The 15,996-nt window shown below is 38.9% G+C and overlaps 1 protein-coding gene across 1 annotated transcript in view; it reads left to right on the top strand.

The window, feature by feature from the left end:
- Positions 1 to 7,355: 7,355 nt before the first annotated feature.
- Positions 7,356 to 15,996, top strand: part of ngfb (nerve growth factor b (beta polypeptide)) — a 38,140-nt gene continuing 29,499 nt past the window's right edge. Inside the window, exon 1 of the mRNA XM_042508562.2 lies at positions 7,356 to 7,511. The gene's annotated coding sequence lies outside the window, so the exon portion shown is untranslated. The remainder of the gene's footprint in view (positions 7,512 to 15,996) is intronic.

Here is a 15,996-nt window from a genome sequence, read left to right as displayed (position 1 = left end):
TGATGGTCAGCTCAAGGCCTGTGAGTCTGGGACTATTTCAGCTTTCAGCTTGCCTGTGGGGATGTTGAAAATTAGCTAAGTTTGCTTCACACAAATCATGTACATTACTAATTGTTATAGTCACCTCATAAGTCCTGCCTCTCAATTCATCTTATTGGACAATAGAAAGAAACAGTAATGACATTTTTTCCTCAGCAAGTTGAAGTTTTTTCAAATCAAGGCAATCAGGGCAAAGACATATTCATAATATAGGATTTATCAAAAATCTCATTGGTTTAATATTTTGTGAAAGCACCAATTGTCAGTGAAATCAATAGAATAAACTGTAGCTATTGAGGTATTTCGTCAAAAATATCATGATATTTCATTTTCTCCAATATCCCAGCCCTAATTAGAAGTGACACATTTTCCATTACGGTGGCTTAACTATCTCAAGTTTAAAGTTTAAACCTCTGCAATTACATTTTTAAATAATAGCAATATGTATCAATATCAGTTTCATAATATATGATATGCTTATATAATGTTCACCATTATTATGAAGTATTTGCAACTGTAGTTAATGGGCCTAAATCATGCAAAACCAACACAGCCTTGGAGGTAATACAGTGGCACTATGGCAACCATGTAGGGGGCCAAATGCTCATATGCAGACAAAATTGTACGCACAGCAAAGTAAATCAGAGCTGACACTAATCCTTTACGCATTTATTCTTATGACTAAGTGAAGTTACTACCAGGTTGGTCATTCAGCCTTCAGGGAAGTGAAATCCAACCCCAGTCTGATCGTTTGAACCACCAGCATATCAGTCCTCACAGAATGATAACCTCCCACCAACCACACACACACACACACACACACACTGCAGGCTTTGTAAACAAACACTAAGTAGAGAGAATAGATCCCTCGATCATCATCAGACAGCTGTAAACACAGATGTGCTGAGAGTCCTGTCGTGTAACAGACGAGGCTCAACAGGAAGTACAGTAGGTTCTGAACACATTCAGAGCCGCTGTGACCTTTAAAACGAAATAAAGACAAACATTATCTAAATAATGGGGAGGGGGGGGCAGTGGGGAATCAGGTGCACATTCAGATGAACACTGTAGGTTGGGAACATAAAGCTTCCAGGATGGTAAAGAGTGACATGAAATGACAGAATGATGGTGACATTTTTTGAATTCTTCTGTTCTATAAGAAATTGAATCCAATGTAGAAACGCTCCTTTCTGTCAAAGACAACACAGCCATTGTCCTCCGGAGTTGGGGAGCCTTTTCCTGAAAGGCTATCTGCCTGGTGGCCCCGGGCTAATCTGGCCTGTGCGGAGCGGAGGTCACAGGGCACATGCTTAGCCTGGTTTTGGCTGGTGGGCCGAGCACAGATCCTTCAGATCACTCCTTAGGTCAGGTGCTCAATTTGCTTGAGATAAGCTGACAAAAGACCTTCCATACCTTCCATGGCTTCCCTTCTTTTTTCTTTAAAACCAGATTAAGCAACCTGAGGTCAAGAGTCAAACAGAGTCTGCTCACAAGCACACTGATATTATAATTAGGGCTGTCACCTCAAGTTTGGACATATTTGCACATAATTTGTTTAAATTAATCTGAATGAAACTCATGTATCCTTAAATAAACTGAGGCTTGAGTCACACAGGATTTCACTCCCCATTCATCTCTACGGGGAACGTGGTGAGATGTATTCAATGAAGTGAACAGGCCTCATTTTCCTGACAGAGTTCAAGCCTGGCTGCAGGGAGTGCAAGGACATTAACTGAGGGTAATGACAATGAAAATGTTTGATAAAACGCTCCACAGTGGAATGCTGTCTTCCTCTTGTTTAACCATGTTAGCTCCTGCAGTTAATGCGTAAAATCCAAATCTTTTTCCTGTCCTTTCTGCTTTTTCTGTCAGCATGCACTGAAATACCTAGTATGGTAACATGTAAGCATTTTAAGAAGAAGTCAATGGTAATGAAGTGCACAACATAGTGTTTGTTTTTTTCATCACTGAAATGTCTACTTGCACAATACAAATAGCAGAAGATTGCACTCTGGGATTTTTTTGAGTAAGTTAGGCGCAACAGCAGAAAATTGCACTTTAAAATGTAACTTTTTTTTAGTTCAATGTTGAATTTGTTAAATAAAAGAATGCTGGAAATTATTTGCATTTTTTCAAACAAGCCATTTTATTTTAAGCAGTGTATTGAAAGCAGCAGAAAGGCAGATCTGATTACACTAAATGTTTATTTATCTCAAATGATACTGTTATGGTGATACTCAACTATATCACATATTAAAAAGTTCCCTGATTCAAGCTTCCTAAATGTGAATGTTTTCTGGCTTCTTTACTCCTCAAATACAGTAAACTGTATATCTTTTGGTTCTGAAGAAAAGGAGACACGAGGACATCATCTTAGGCTTTTGAAAACACCAATCAACAGTTTTTTACCATTTTGTAGACTAAACCGCTAATTATTTAATTGAGAAAATATCAACAGATTAATGGAAAATAAAAATAAACTTTAGTTGCAGCCCTAGACGAGAGAGCAAAAACTTATTTGGGGTTCAAACAGTCAAACAGACTTTTTCTGCTGCAATTAAAAATAAAAGATTTTTCAGGATTTTACAATTTTGCCATAAATATAAACCATGTAGCAACATTATATTTTTAAGCAATAATATCCACCACGACCGTGTTTGTTCGCTCATGAGACATCCACTAAATGTTAAAGGCAGATGTATTATAAAGTCAGCGAACAGACAGAGTGCATTTTTAGGACATCCCTGCTGCAGTATAAGACACAGCTTGTTGCACTTATACACCAAGACCTTTAATTCCAACAGGAATTAAAATTCCAACAATCTCTGTTCAATCTGTTGTTGGAATTTTTAGATTTAAAAAAAGGGCCACCCCTTCATTGTAATAACATTTTGGACCACACTGATGAGTTTCTATTGAAAGCTAAAACGAATTTTGTTGAGGACATCAGAGCAAGTTTAAAAATGACAATTAAGGCACTTGCAGTTTTGCCGTTTTATGTATCACGCAGTGCTGTTAATTCATAAGCAAGAGAATGAAGTTCTGTATAATCTGTTTATCTGAAAATGACTTCATTCCTGGTGTCTGCAGTCGAGCATCCTAAATAAAGTGTAACACAACCGATGTTGACTAAAGCTGTCCGCGGCAGACGACCTGCGCTCCATGTTGCTCCGCTGTGTCTTTGCGGTAATCAAATTTGAATGTTTCATCAAATGAAGATTAAGCCCCTTACTTCCTGCTCAGTTCCACGAAGTCGGCTGTCTTTTCAAACGCTCGGTCTGACCTGATGTGGCTGATGAAGGCCAGATGTGGATCACCACAGCGCACACATTTTCTTTCTTTGGAGTAATTGAGAGTTACAGTGTGGCTTTGCAAACAGACGAACTGATCTGTGGTCCACCATGAAATGCCATTCATGTCACTGGTGGTTCACACAGTATTAAGCAATACCTTGGTTGAGTTTTGTACGGGAAGTATTAGTTTAATACCACGTGTATATTTTTTTTTTTTCGCTTTTCTGGTTTTTATTTCTTTCCCAAGAACTTGTCTGTCACAAAGGGTCATTGTAAAGGCATGGAGACTGTTGTATCTATTTCTGGGGCTATTTGGCTTCCATTTTGGCAGCTTCCTAGATTTAAACTTTTCAAGCTGCTTCATTCAGATCACACTCAATAACACATTTTTGAACCAGAAAAAAAATCATTCAAAAGGGAAAAAATGGAGCACAAGTTGTTAAGTCTACATTTTCTCACAATGTACATGTTGGATTCTGGTAAATTTCAATTTCACTGTCAGAGCTACGGTTTAATAAGAGGAAGATCACTTCCTTTCTGCCAGACATCCCCCATCATCCCCCCACTGGAGCTATGGTAAACATGAGCCCCAACGCTCTTCCTGTCATCTACTGTGCACACATTGAATAGTGTATCCTCCACAATAACACAGCATTTCAAGGCCTGCATCCCATTATAAAAACAGATCTGGATGCTCAAATTACATTGATTATAAGATAAAGTAATAATGTACAGTATATCCCCTCCTGACCTTCAGCCAACAGCACAGTTACTAGAATAAGAAGAGCTCATAAAATCCAGAGAAATGCAAGCATATAGTTTCCCATGGTCAAGGACTGGCTGCCTGCTGCTGCCAAATTAAAAATTTCAAAACCGTTTTGTGCTTACATAAGTTGCATCACTAAAAATAAACAATAAAATGACCTTGCTTTTATTTTCTTTCCCCTCAAGCAACCTGTATGGATAAACACAGCATATCCAAAGTGTCTACAGATACTGGTGGTTAATAGTTAATCAGTCATTTGGCAATTCCCATTTTTAATACCATCTCAACCCAACAGCAAAACATTATTGAGCCGCAACCCCACTTTAGCGTTAGCACTTTTTACACTGAAAGGGCTGCCACAAAGTCCCTTTGCTATGCCGCATTTGTATTTTTACACAGAATCAAACAGAGGCGGCATCATGCTGCTCGTCTCATGTGTCATATAACATACATGCTACTTCAGCTACTATTTGCTACTAACTACAATTTAAATCTCCTGCAGTGGTCCACACACCAAACAGGCTGTCAAGAGATCACACCTACACCGCCCATGATCCTGTCCTGCCAGATGTCCAGTTTATACAGACGTCAGATAGATAATAGAAGCTATTAAGAGAAAAGTTCACTGAAACTGACATTAATAGTATGTTAAATTTGAACTCTGGAAACACTTGCTATCTGTCCCCGAAAACAACCTGTTGTGATTTATATTTCCTCTACTGTTATGTTTATTCCCGGCCATGTTTCCTCCACTGTTATTCCCGCCATATCTAAAGATGTCAAAAAGTCTTTTATAAACAGCAGAAGATGCCTGGTCTGGCCTGAGTGACTAAGTAGGCTTCTGCAAATGACTTTTACAGCAGATCAGTGGGAGGGCCAGGTTTCAAATCCCCAAAGCAATGTAGTGCCAAAGCAGGAAGAAGCCACTGATGAAACTTGTCTCTCCTGGATGTCTGGTCATCCAGGTTTCCGAGTCTAACTGTAACTGTTCATAGATAACAGATTGAGTTTGATCCATTACCTAGCTTCAAGCTGCTGCCACTAACTGAGAAATGATCAGAGAACCAGAGGGCAGCTTTTCAAAACATGGCCATGACCACTCTTAAAAATACCAGCCATGCCATGAAGAGTTCAGAGCGATAATCATAGCCAGAGTGTAATCCTTGTGTAATATGGTAAACAGATTTTGCCTCCATATGTTCTTATCAGGATCCAGATGTGCGAGGCGGGTAGCGACACACTGAAGGCCTTATTTTAAAAAAAAACAAAAAAAAACTGAAGTATTAATTTATGAGGAGAGTGAGATGAGACAAGGAGGACACATTGTTTCATAAAAACACATATGTACGTTTTCCACACCTGGATTAGTTTATGCAGTCTCACATCTATGATCAAATCTCCTCTTGAAACATTAGCACCATTCACTCACACACATTCAGACATCGATACACTCTGTAACTCTATCCTGTGTAAGAGCTGGTGATGACAGTTACATCAGTTTACCAATTTCACATCTGGAGGAATTCAAACACCTGCGAGGAGAAAAGTACATGCATGAATGAATGAATTTTCAGTTGTGCATCTCTTTATAAGATGACAAAAAAAAGCTCTATTTAAGCATCCAAAGTTCAGGAGTTCACCAGTACTGACAACGTCTCCAGCCAAATGAGTACATTTGTAAAGAAAACTCTTGGAAAGGTTTGGATCTGTGTAATTAATTGCTCATTTAAAGTGATCTCATAAACATCTGCCTTTGTGAAACATCTGCTGTTTCTTTTGACAAAAAGCAAAAACCCAAATCAAAAATGAACACTTGAGATAACAATACTTTTGGGAAAACATAAGGAGACAGAAAACATTCTGCTTTTGGGGGAATTTTTTAATGTGATATATAATCATAATATGGCTCTTTTGAAAGTAAATAACCCAATAAAGGCCACTTGTGGAGCCTCCTGACCCAGATATCAAAATAAACACTGGAAATGTTTAAATCTGTTTAGAGCAGTTCTAAGTGTGTTGGACTTTGACAAAAAATTGTTAATCATTAACAGACAAGTGGTTGATCTTTCTCCCTGTTTCTCATGACACTAACATTACTGCTGCAGGAGTGTGAGCTTCATGTCAGGGACGTTGAGAGACTGCCAGCCATAGTGACAGAGCTAACTGTTATCATCACACAGCTAATGTTACCCAACAGGTCAAGCAGTTTTGGTATTTCTGTGTATGAATTATTTATATTTTTTATTTATTATTCATTTGGTGAAATGTGATGAATGTGTGCAGATTGTGTTGTCTCATATCATATTGTTGTCCACTTCTGTCCTAGCTTGATGTGAGGTGCTTTAACTCAGCAGTCTCATCATCTCCCCCCATATCATATCACCACATATTCAGTAGACTTTTCACAACTACATATGATGTGCTAGGTGTCCTGGTTGCGTACGTTGGAGGACGCTGTGTCAATTTAAACCTGTTAAATGCATTGTGTATTTTTAAAATACACTTCAGTTTTCACAGGAAATGTACAGTTTCTGTTTGTAAGATGCATAGTCTTTTTCAAAATAAACATACAATGTGGGGAAAACACCTCATATTTACCTTTATTTCGCTGTGCAACAAAAGCGAGGTTAGGTTTAGGCAACAAAAACAAGGTTAGGTTTAGGCAACAAAAGCTGGTGGTTAGGTTAAGGCAAAAGTACATGGGCTAGAAAAAAATGTCATGGTTCTGCTTTACACACATACGGGAAGCAAACACCAGCCCCCTGGGTAAAAGTCCGGTGTTTATTGGACCTATCTACCACCCCTACTGCCCAAAGTACAAGGATTTTCCAGTTCCTCGAGTTATACTGTTGTGCGGCAGCATTTCATATTGACATCGCCCAGTGCCGTATCATACTGCTGCGAAAGGTTGGCTTTTTTCGACGGTTTCTTCGTGTTGCCACCGTAGTGACGTAACAGTTTATCTGATAGCATGAAATCAGGCAAAATTCTTATTGCAGGTAAACCATTAGTTATTAACACCTGAAATTGAAAAATCTGAAAGTATGGTGGAAGCTATAAAATATTTTCACAAAGTTTAGAGAGAATTTAACAGAACTACATTCAGTGTACCAAACACCAAAGATTCTCACATAGACAGAATAAATATAGGGCACCAGGGCACTAGACAGGCAGGCACTAGGACCTGCACCGCTCTGCAGGCAGACAGAGCCTGCAGCCTCTGGGACGCTCCTCACTTACTTTCAGAACAATTTTCAAACAAGTGCAAGACTCAGAAAGGACTGTTTGGGATAATTGACAAAGAATTTGTTCTTCCCCTCCCTGGCATCTCGTGGAATTGGACACAAACTGGAATATATTTCAGTGATCTTCGAGAGTCTTACGTCAGTGGAGAGAAGAGAGCTTTTGCAGAGGTAGAGGACTATTTTACCTTCATACACTGCATGGATCTACAGTACCTTACTAGTCTATAAAATGCAAAGTAGTTTAATACTTTTTTTTGCATTACATTAAAATAACCTAAAGACAAAGTAAATTACCTTTTTTAAGAATATTGAATAGATTGAGATGTGCAGCTTTCAAGGTAAAACCTGTGTTTAGTGTCAAAGAAAGTTATGAACAAGGTCAATGTTCACATGCAGACATTTTATACTTTCTGTTTCTGTATTCTATGATAGCTACCTGCTGATGGTGTTATTACAATTGCTATGTTTTGGGAAACTAATGTAGATTCAGGGTTGAGGATCAGACCCTATAGGGAGGTGATCATCTCCTCCATCCCCTCAGAAACTGTTGAAGCTTAGCTTCGGGGCTCATCAGGTTACAATAGCACCGATCAGACGTGCACTCGTCTCCTTGGGCAAGGTGATATTCTCAAAGCATTCCTGCACAGTTTTTGTATTTGTATGGCATGTTGGGTTGGAAACAAGGAGCTAGCTGCAGGGTAGTTTTACTCAAATTATGTGTGCCACAGAGTTAAAACAAATTATTGCATTCTTGACATAATAGCAGGTGATTATACTCGAGAAGACTTGCAATGCTGCTTTGATAGGTACTTTTTCCATAGTGCATATTTGTCATTATGGAATAGGATTTCAGACACATCTTTAAATATATGTATTCTGGATACCTTTGATTATATTTTCATAAATTCATATGTACTCTCCTGCATTGAGAAAAATCCCTTTTTTAGATGTTTACTGAGTTCTTAATAGTTTCAAAGTAAAAATTGAGTTTACAGACACAGACGGTATGCATTTGAGCAACATAAAGTACATGTGGGAACAGAGCGACTCATTTATAAACTAAACCACACGGCTGTTATCAACTGGCAGGAAAAACAAACTGCACAATCAATAGGGAGGCTTCTCTGAGCTCCAACAAAAGAGGCAGTAGTCAGTTTACAACGACAAAGAGAGTGATGAAGTCAGAGTGATGAAATCAGAGGGGGCGAGCTGAAGGTGGGATGTTAGTCTAAGTGCTTAGTTAAGGAAAGGAAATGCCAAAAGCAGATTTAATTTTTCCTTTTATATATATCACTAATGGTCATTGTCATATTGTCAAAAACGATATGGACCTTGGAGAGTTTTACTACCATGTGACCCTTTAAGAAGAGTTTTGTTTGACAAAGCCAAAATAAATGTATGTAATTAAGGTAAGTCAACTTCGTCCAGAAGATCTGTGTATGTGCGACCTTTTCGCCTTTGGGGATACAACATTGTAAATATCCTTGATTAGGGATGCACTAATATATTGGCTGCACATCAGGGCACAAGATGGGCACAGGGCACAGCATGGCTCAAGACTGATGCTGACTGCCATCGGCAAATAAGATGACATTCACCTATGTCAGTGGCCAATGTTTCGCAGGCTACAAAGCATGGCTCAAGACTGATGGCGTCCTGTTGTCCCGGGACAATCAGAAACATGTATAATCTGAACCAAGATCTTTTCTGGGATGCCTTTGAGACTGAAGAACGCAGTGAACTCATTATCAATGTGTCAGAGGTCGCACCCCATTTTTCCCTGATGATGCTATATTGTGAACAACAAATCCATGTTAGAATCAGCAGAGGGAAAGCTAATTGATGTTAGCAGTTTGCAGATGGTGGCCGAAACGAACAGCTCGCAAAGGTTACATTCAGGGCCGGCTCTTGGCATAGGCGATGTAGGTGGTCGCCTAGGGCGCCATCTGCTGGAGGGGCGCCGCCATGCCGCCAGTACCCCTTGGCCTCGAAGGAAAATAATAATAAAATAATATCTTTCTATGCCCACTGGCGCCCTCACTTAGTGTTTTCTGTCTAGAAAAAATATATATATAATAACATTACAAACAAATAAACAGTGACATGTTCCTAAATTATGTGTGAGCACGTGATGTGTCGTTATTGGGTGCGGAGGTGCGGGTTAGGGTTAGGGCGCCTAGGGCACCAAATTGGGTAAAGCCGGCCCTGGTTACATTGAGTATCATTAGGATGCATTCAAGCTCTTATCAGTAAAAATGAGCAATGAGCAAAGGTAAATTATAATGTTATCATGATATCTTAAAACGTAATCTTGTAAAATGTTTTGGGCGTGAAACTTGAATGACTACAGTTGTTGAAGAGAAAGCAGGATTTCCCAGACATACAATTATTTGTGGCAGCCCGCCACAATCAGAACCTCTACTGCCACAATCTGATTTTATAGTTTTAACCAAAAACATCTGTATCACTTGTAAATGGTCAAATTGTCCTTTTAAACATCAATATTGACCCAAAATTTCACAGTTGGTGCATCCCTACCTCTGATGGTATCTGTGGTTGGTCACAAGTTGTTTTTTAACATCTTTCAAATGTTGATCTTTAATGTCAGCTTCAATTTAAAGCCAATTTTAATGTCTACAATGTGTGGTGCAGTTTTTTATTGAGTCTTCTCAGGTCACTTTGAACCAGGCCTCACTTCTTTCGTGTGGTTGATTCACAATGCTGCCTTCAAAGGCAGCTTGCGGTCATGTTTTGTAGCCACAGGATGTTGAGCACACAGTAGTTTGCTAGTTGTGGTTAAACATACGGCCAAAAAAAGGTGGATGCTACATGACTCCTCATATTGTCTTTTTTTAATATTAAATGATTGTTTTTTTCCACATTCAAAGGAAAGAGGAAAATGTATCCAACAATGCTTCGACCCTCCACAGGCTGCTCTGTGGAAACTTCTGCTTCTGATTTTGTGAACTGCAAAACAGTGGGTCATTAATATCTACTTCTGCACACAGTAAACAACCATATTTGATTAATGTGAGGAGTTACATTTTGAGAAAAAAAACATGATATCCACAACATGCCAAGTACATGAATCATGAAAAATGAAAAATTTCACTACATGTTTGATTTATGATTCCCCTAAGCCACATGTGTCAACATGCCTCTGTGTGTCATGTCTTACGATATGTGTTGCTGATTACTAGAACATACAGTAATGAAATATGTCTGAACCTCCCAAACTAAGGTGCTTATTAAGGTGGTGGGAGTTTGAAAGGTGTTTTCCCCACAGCTTATCCTCAGCTGACATGTCTCCCCAAACCTTCAGTTGAAATGTATTGAGCCAGAAACTCTTTTTTAAAATTTTAGGAAGTCTCCGAATTAGATCTGCACGATTATTTACATTTGAGGTTAATCCCTTAAATATCATTTTAATCAAATAATTATTTTTTTAGTTTATGAAATGTCAAATAAAGAAAAAAAACATTCATCACAAGTTCCCAGAGCTGAAGGTGAAGAGTTCATCTTGCTTGTTTTTCTAAGTGATATTTCAAAAACAAAAGATAATTTAATTTACAGTGATAAAAAGTTGCATGTCTAAACACTAAACAAGCTGAAACCAGATAATGTTTGAGAGAAAATTAGTCCAAAGAAATGTAAAATTCCACAAAGTAAAGAAAATAACCTCATTGATTCATCATCTTTCAGCACTACGACAAACTTTCCTTTCCTTAATCCAGTCAGAAGAGAAGCCTGAACTTTATGACAAAACATTATCAGCTTGGCCTAATAATACAGTCTTATTATTCTTTAATAAACCGTCCACTGTAAATCAACTTCTTAGTGTAGTTTGATCCACGTTGCCAAAATCCTTAATTCTTGGATCCGAGTGGAAATAGTTTTGGTTTGGACAAGATCTGGCAGTCAGAAACTGTCTTTTCTATTTGGCTGCAATCTAATTAAATTTAAGACCACACGTTTTAACTCTCCCATCATTTTCAGATCCGTTCACATCTTTAAATTTTCCATATTTTTGCGAACAGAATGTGGTGCAGTCACTGTTTGACTTGATCTAAAGTGTGTTATGTTGGAAGATGGTAAAAAAAAATGTGAGGTACAGTTTTCTTCTACTGCACTATCTCTGTCTTTTTTCCATCTTTTCTGGTATGCAGAGCAACAATGTACATCAGCACAGCAGCATTCCTCATTGCTGGACAATCTGTTCCACAGGTGGATGAACAGGGTCTGGCAGAGTCTGAAAGAAAGGTTACAGATGCTGTATGGTCCATCTGAGTAGAACCAGGGTGTAAAAGCTTATGCGTGCCTAAAAAAAACCTGTACATGCAAAGAAACATCCGTCTGCACTGAACTTCATATCTTTTTCTTTTCTTTTCTCTTTTATTTTATATACACTTCTGTTTCTCTTTGGCTTTTTTCAGTGCCATGTTGTAGATGTACTAAGCTCAAGTGCTTATTTGCAAGATTTAACAGAAATAAGATCAATGACATAAAAAAAACAACAAAAATCAAACTTGTTCTTGCATTAAAACTAGTGTTGTAAAGCAACAGATTTACATTTGATGGTAAACTTTTCTTGTTATTTTAATACGATCATCAACTTCTAACCTCATTAAAAGGGATCTTGACATGTCAACAGTGCTACATCTAATTTTTAAAAATGTCCTTTTTTGTGTCCATCTATTTCATGTACTTCTTGCGCCTGTTATACATGCAATTTTTGCCAGCTGCAAGACTGCCACGATGGCTGGTATTGTTTTCACCCCATCAGTCTTTGTGTGAGTCAGTAACACTAATTGTGACAGAAACTACCACAAAGGTGGTTTTGAGTATTTTGACAGGTGCTTATATTTCTGTCTGGCTGCGGACAGATTTTGTCAACATAGTAGCATCGTGAACATGTAAGATGCAGTCACAAAACTTTACAGCTGTGTAGCTGAGATCAAAATGAAGGCCTAGCTCAAGGCAAATGTGGTCCGAGCAAGGCTGACCAAAGTAGGGGGGCAGGATGAGGGGCAGGGGCCACTGAAACCAGCATTTTACACCCTCGTCCTATAATTGTTTAAAGTGGTGGCTCGCTGTATTGCGGATGGAGTGGTCCCATTCCAAGATGGTCTCTAGTAGCCAATTTGCAACCTCAAGGGCTGAAAAATGGACCCAATGTGGAGGTGACAAAAACTGCAGTTCTTTGAATGGCCACTTCAAAAGCCCGTCATTCCCCATAAACCCCTATATTAAAATGCCAAACTTTATAACAGAAATAAACATGTTTACAGCCTCTAACAAAAAACAGTTTTGGCCTTTAGAGCTGATTTCAACATTCACGACAGCTGTACATTTTTATATAGTTCATCCATTTACATTTTGTTAAAACTTTAAGTTACACATCATTAAGGGCAGGCCACTTTAAGTGACAGGCTGTCTGCCGATGCCGTCCTCAGATCTCAGTCACCCCTCGCACCTTCACAGCTCCAGTCTCTCACACTAATATGGTCACTTGTGGCCCCAGAAAAGATGCTGTTGGCTGTAATGCTTAACTCAAGGCTTCAAAACATGAGTGCAGAAACCAATGATGTCACAGTAGCTACATCCATTATTTTTACCGTCTATGTTAGTCACATAAGAATTAAAAAACAATAACTAGTATTAGTTGGCAGTCAGAAAAGCATCCATGGCACTCTGATTTTCAGTAAAAATCCTTAATCAGTACATGGATGACCAACACATTTCAACTTCAAAAGCAAGACTGATAGCTATTTATTTTTAATTATGTGACTACTTGAAATATCCTTGAAAAGCTCCTGATTTTTTACTATCCCCAACACCTAGTGTCTTGTACCCAGTGCAGCACTCACTATTTTTCTTCATGGTTTCTGGTGGCCATTTTCAAGAATGCCACAAAAAACCTTTTTAACACAGGTGTGTGCAAAGAAGTGTGTAGAATAAAGAAAAACACAGGATCTTAAAGCAGCAAACTGGGATGCTACAGACTACATTAGAATGTCAACAATCATGGGCTTAATTTTCTCAGTACTTTCTGCAATGAGGAGCTATACAACTCCAGGGACCCAGAGATGGACAGGACTAACTTTTCCTCCTCTTGCTGATGCCAGAATAAAATTGCATGCACGTTGTGAAGGACCACATATTTGAGATTTAAGTTCAAATGTTCATGTAGCTGAACTTTGGCAGAAAAACCTGGTGGAAATTTCAGTTAGAGCTGGCCACGATGGCCCTCTTCTTTGGAAAGCATGGCCTTGCTCTGGGCAGTGTCAAACAGCAGTGTACTTTTGATGTTGAAGCCCTGCAATGGTTCCTTCATATCTCATGACTTTTGTTAGAAAATTCCCTTTTCTTTTTTTTGGAGTGTGTAGCAGAGAAGATGTGCATCCCAGCCATGCACTTGATTTACGTAACAACTGAGCGACTCAGAATTATGGCAGTCTAATTGGATTTGGCTGTTCAACTCAAATATCCAACGATACGTTTTGTTTCCCATCCAAAGTTTTAAGGTTTAACAGGCTCAGTGTGACAGCGGCATTCAAGTCATATAGTAAACAATCTAGTGGCGCTGATGACAGGTTGTAAATGTGCCACAACGTTTTTGCCGACACTAGATAAACAGAAGCCAGATCCTGTATCATATTGAGTTGCTGTGAGCTGTAAATTCTCCTTTCTCCTCGGTGCTGTTGTGCGCTTCCTGCATGTCTGCAGCTCCAAAGAGTAGCATGAAAGTCAAAAGCGTTCACTCCACAGCAAAATCTGAGGACCAAAACGTCTCCAGAATTACACACAGCATGTTGACCAACACAAAAAAGAATAAATAAATAAATAAATAACATGTCAGTCAACTAAGGTGTCTCCGACTGATTATCCAAATTTCTGACTTTCAGGGGGCAGCCGTACATGAGAGAATTGCGAAAAGAGAGCAAATCAGAAAACAGTAAGGCTCCTTTTATGGGTGGAAAATGAGTGAAAGAATTTACTACTTTGCTATTTTTTCCAACACGTTCTCATCCGAAGTCATCACATTTTACAGCTTTAGGAACACCTGGCCAATTACAGAGCAGAATATCTGCAGCTTAAAGCTCTTACTGAAAAACTACTTTTCCCACCATGTTTAGGGGTCTTGATACAAAAGATGAATCTTTTGATAATTCTCCTCTTCTGTCCCCCAAAAGAGCAGCACTATAATTGCCTAAAATTACAGGAGCTTGTGTTATTCCTCCCTTCACTGGCATCAAACCCGATTAGCCACCCTTCATATATAATTGCATCACCATCTAACCTTCCACGCAGACATGTCCCATCATCTCTGCAGCCTCGGGCGCAGTTCAAGGAACATGGTACCCACTTAAAAAACATGGAGAGAAAAACAAGCAACTTTTAAATCCTCCTGCTGCACGACGACAGTTATCTGTCTCAATAACGCAGGAGGAGCACGTCTCTCTGGCAACACAGCTGACATTAATATACAGTCCATGATAATAATGGCATATAAAAGCAGCATAATGGTGAATATCTGTGGGGATAGGCGGCAGAGATACAACAAGCCTGTGCCTGTGATCGAGCTGGATTGCCTCTCTCCACTGAAGTGCCCCTGCAAGCAGGAGTACCTCATCATCTGAAAGTGCGAGTTACAATGAGGCCACACACACAGCGTGAACTGTGAATCACTCTCCTCATCCAGCACGCCAACTACAACTCAACCTCGTAACCCAGCTATCCATCTGTAACTCTTCACGTTATCATGAGAAGGGAAACTTGCTTTGAGAACATGAATGACTGATGTTTATCGTTCAAAATATACAATCACTTTTACAATTAAATAAGTGTTTAAGCCAAAAACTGATACTGATGATGATTGTTTTCCACCATGCTGTTTAAGGCAAACTGCTGACACAGATCACTGGGATTTTTCAAGCATGTAATTTCATCACAGGGATAGAGTACTAATTGTGTAAGGGAATCTGCTTTTTGATTTGAGCCACTCAAAACAAATAAGGCAAAACTCCAGACGACCACTAAGAGTGACAGGATACAAACAGTCAAATTTGCTTGAAACAGAAAACGTCAAACACAGCACCACATATGCATTTCTACACAGACATGGCTGCTTCCATGGCGTCACTTTATTTACCTTCCATAACAGCAGGGGTGAATTTATTTGGAGGAGGTGTAACCATAATATAGGGATACAGATAATTACAGTGAGGAAAACAAAAGCTGCAGTAAAAAAAAGAGCCACAAAAGGTGTCGGAGGGTATGTGAGAAGCTGTTTAATTGGTCATAAAAGGTGCAGATGTATCACGCGCTCAGTGAACCGAGACTTTAAACAATCAATTTGGAAAGAGTATGCCACAAAATGTCAAAGCAAAGATGGAAACAAAAGCCAGAAAAGGAAATGGGAGTCATTTTTCCACAAGGTGATAGTTTAGGCCAATTTCAGTTTCTCCTACTTGGAGCTGCTGTACAAAGATTTGAAATATTTTGGTTGAGCAGGATTAGTACGAAGTCCAAAGTCAATGTGTGGTACTTTAATGTGCACTTTTTAGAGGAGTAAAACAATATTGATGCACTTGATACTGAATCGAACCTAAAAAAACACTACTTTCAATTGTTTACTTTTTTTATTTCTTTT

This window comes from Plectropomus leopardus, chromosome 2 (assembly GCF_026936395.1).
Source record: "Plectropomus leopardus strain MGB_pleo_1.0 chromosome 2, ASM2693639v1, whole genome shotgun sequence".
NCBI lineage: Eukaryota > Metazoa > Chordata > Actinopteri > Perciformes > Serranidae > Plectropomus > Plectropomus leopardus.
This window is presented reverse-complemented; position numbering and strand designations above follow the sequence as displayed.